Raw genomic sequence first — 4,385 nt, forward strand, 5'->3', positions numbered from 1 at the left:
CTTGCAGGTTTGTGGTCTAAAGTCCAATAACAAGTGTGGTCCAGAAAATCTCAAATGGAGAGTATAGTTTAAAAGGAATCCCATGTTGAAAGTGACCTGGGTGAAAGAAGCAAATTCGTATACAATCCAGAAGAACTTGACTCCCTTCCAGGCCAACTTCATCATAAGACATATTGATGGTACAACGTGTCTCAAATTTGATGTTTAAAAAGTAGTTGCATTTGAATATCAACGAGATATGGGGTAACTGATTTGCAAGGATATTTGCTTAATGCTTAAGGTTCATAGGATTGGCATCTGCTTCCTCACAACTTCATCTCCTTTGCCCAGTACAGTGCCTGCATATAGTGGGCATTCCATAAATAGGAACAGAGTGAATGAGCGAAACAAATTCCCCTTGAGCTTCACTTGTTGAAACTTTGACTTTTTAAAAAAAATCCAATTCTACTCACTTATGTATGTCGAATCACCTTTTGACATAGTGGAAAGAGTATTAAACCAGAAAATTCGAGACCCAGGTTTTGACCTTAGCATCCTTACTGATTAACCCTATGATATGGGGCAAAGCTTTTAATTTTTCTGGTCCACAATTTACCCCTCTGTAAAATGGAAGGGTTGTGTCTTATTATCTCCAGAGTCTCTTCCCGTTCTAATAGATTGTCCCTTGATTGTATAAAAAAAAATAATGAGGCCCACTATTGTGGAGTATGCATCATCATAGTTATCACCTAGCCTCTCACCATAATAAGAGAGTTGACATAGTGCTAAGAACTTGGTCATGTATGAAATCCTGATATGACTCTGTCTTCATCTTTAGTAACATTTCACTACATGAAGACTGCACTTTTCGTGGTGGTTTTAAATATTTTTACATAATGGATGTAAATGGCAGTCAATGTAAATAAAGAGTAAGAAAGTGAGCCTGAGGGAAATAAAACATGATTGAAAGAACCAGGTATTTGTCATGGATAAGAGGAAGTCCAACACTTTGAATCAAGGCAGAGACAAATAGCGGAGGTCAAGGTAAATTATGTGTAAGAAGCAAGGTAGATTTATAAGAAACAGGCCACCATAAACCCTGAAGCTTTGAGTCAAGCAGGAGACAATTTATGGGCAATCAGAAACCAAAGGACTCTTAGGAGCTGAAGACAGAATGTAAAGCAAGGAGAATGCAAGAGAGAGCTTATGTAGCAGAGGCAGGATGTTGTACAGTTGCTGTCCTGGCTCGAGGAAATTTCCAATCCATTCTGCCCAGTCCTAATTCGGTCAGGGTGTAAAGTTTCCCTTCCACTTACAAAAGGTCAAGGCTCTGTTAGTCTACTACAAAGTGTCTAGGGCCACAACATGGGGTTGTCCACAGGCAATGGGTCAGCTGTGGGAGGGAGGCTGGTATAGCCTCTTGTACTGAATGCTCCATGGCTGGTAGACTGATGGCTGCAGTGGGTGACCATTGCTAAGCGACAGCCCAGGCCTGCTCAACTTCCACTTAGTCTCCTGATCCTTATGAAAGAAGTTCCTTCCCTCATTCTTTGAGAACTAAGATACAGACACTCCTTCTCCTACTGACCAAGACACCCTGGGCATTCCACTGGCAGTGGCCCCAGCCTGTGGACAACCCGCCTCCCAGTGGCCCTGCCACTCAAGACTCACTTGGGTCTTCCTTCTAGCCTGGCAATGACTCCCAGTCGTCCCCTCTGCAGCACAGCCACTCCACCTTTGTCGCAGTGTCTCTCCTGTTGACCTACATTTATTCTGTAGAGTTTAGTTTCCTTCTTTAGGAAGGGAATCTCTTCTTTCAAAGACTAAGTATCCATGAAGGGGCCTCAAAGATAAAGGCTTATGGCCCTCCCCTTCCTCCTTCCATTGACAGTCCTGAGTCCTGCATCTGTGCCTGCCTATTCTCTCTCTCAGGGTTTTGACCCAGACTCCACTCTAACTTTTGCTGGGTCAACCATGCAAAATATAGCTGCATGTGCATACAGACTATCAAATGTCCAAGAAAAGCCTCCCCCAAAGTAACTGGGGGAGCCATGAGAGCCCCAGGGAAGCCTGTGCTTGGCCATCATCTGTTTCTTTGTTGAGCCAGGCTCTGGAGGAACAAACAGGACATGGCATGAGTGTCAGCTAAAGAGCTAGTCCTTACCTCCTGCTGCTTTGGGGCCCATTGGCAATTGCAGGGCCCACTCTAGGCTCACCCGCCCTGGGGGAAAGCTTTCCTGATTGTATGGCTAGACTCCACTGTGAATGATGCCAGTTAAGGAAGCCAAGAGGATGAGAAGGATTCCCCACTGATAGGAAGTGAGATTTTCAGCCAATAATGAAGCTCACTTGGCCAAAGTCTGGGGGCCTGGAAGATAAACACACACGTGCAGAATGAAACCTACGTCCCACTTCCTTGGAATGAGGTAGACTTCTGGATGAAAGAAAGTGTCATTGGAGTGGAAGTGGTGGGTAGGGGGAGGGAACAATAGTTTATTAGGGAAATAATGCATTGATTGTCATGTTTTAAGAAAATATTAAACAAATGTGTGATTTATTCTCCTAGTAAATGAAGCAAGAATTCCAATATATTCCCAGGGAGGACAGGAGGCATACATCACCTCTGGAAAAAGGAGGATATGTGTATACACAAGTCCCAGAGTGGAAGAACAGGGTAAAACCTACCCAACTACCTGGCAGGTTGTGGGAAGGAGAAAGGAAAGAGGTAGTGGAGGCAGGAAGTCAGACCTAAGCATACTGACATCCCGGCTCCAGGCCAAGAATGAGGCAACACCTTACAAAACCCATGTCCAGGCAACTGCTCTTCCTGGCTTCATTTGTATTTGGCTGTTGTTTTTCTCTTTTGCGTATTTAATTCATTTTTTAGATTTTAGTATGGGAATGCATGTCACCCATTGCAAATCCCTGTGGAATGAAAAACAATATGCATTCATTATAAGAATATATAACAATGGAGAAATAGCCTGCATCTAGGCTTAGTCCAGATAATTACAGGGTCTTCAATTTTAGGGAAAAAAAAGAGGGCTCCAAGGAGTTTATTTTGGGAATTTGGAAGCATAGTAGAATCCGAGCCTTCCTATTTTATTTTCTGAGAAATCGTGTGGGTGGGTGTGCATGTGAGTGTGTGTGCATGTGTGATAGGGGAATGGCAGGCACAGAGTTGGTGCTAAGGGTGATAAATATTACATGTAACTGACAATGACAATTACACATTTCTTATATGTTTTCAAGGAATCAGAACACACCATACACACACACACACACACACACACACAGACACAGACACACACACACCCCCTATGTCAGTTTTCAGAGAATTAGAACACAATTTCACTTAATACAAAAATATGCCGAATATAATTTTAATCTTTCTTTGATGATTCAGAAGCTATTTTAGGCTCCCTATGCCTCTGGGTTATTACTATGAACATAAATTATTATCATGCAATTCTGCACCATTTAGGTTGTTCACATTTTTCTGGTTATTTTACCCTGAATGAATGGGAGCTTCTTGTAGTACTTTAATTACTGTGCAGAATTAATCATGAATGTGCAGATCATTTAAAGGTATGCTTGGGTCAACTTAGAGGGAAACAATAAAACTTGTCCTAAAATGGAAATGTATATGAAAACTCTGCCAGCTGGGCCTGTTTGGTGATTGATTTCCCAATCAAACATACAAGAATTCCAGGGAGAAGTCGTTCATATTTACTTTAGAAAATCAGAGAAAATTTTAGTGAGGAGGTGTATTTGAGCTTGACTTTGAGGTATCAACCAATTAACTAAGACCAGAGGGCATTCCAGTTGTGGCCTGTGGAACAGCAGCATCCACATCCCCTCGTCAGGAATGCAGGATCTCAGGCCCTCACTCTGACCTGACTAAATCAGAACCTAAAGTTTAAGCAAGATCCCCAAATGATTCGTGCGCATATTAAGTGTTGAGATATCCTAGTTTAGGATATCATTCGTATTATTTGTAAATAAGGTTGAAAATGGTATCCCATTATGAAGAATCCTTGATACCATACCAAGGGATCTCGACTTTATTTGGTGGATCATAGGCAGTATCCAAAGCTTATAAGCATATAGGGACAGCCAACTTGGACGTGAATTAACTAGAGTTGGTGGAGGGCAAGTTGCCCTGACGCATTAAGCTCCTTGAACTTGAAGTCTGGAGAGAGGAAGGATGGTGGAGCAGCTAGACTGACAGGGTATCATTGGGGAGACTGACAGGGTATCACTGGGGAGACTGGTCAGTGGCTATTTACCAGATGCTGATATGAAAATGGAAGTGTTACTCTGGCTTCTGTGTTTCAGATAGATAGTAGTGAGGAGACAGAATCCAGGGGTGAATAGTTAGAAGGTTTTGTGGTTATTGAAGACAG

This window comes from Symphalangus syndactylus, chromosome 5 (assembly GCF_028878055.3).
Source record: "Symphalangus syndactylus isolate Jambi chromosome 5, NHGRI_mSymSyn1-v2.1_pri, whole genome shotgun sequence".
NCBI classification, from domain to species: Eukaryota; Metazoa; Chordata; class Mammalia; order Primates; family Hylobatidae; genus Symphalangus; species Symphalangus syndactylus.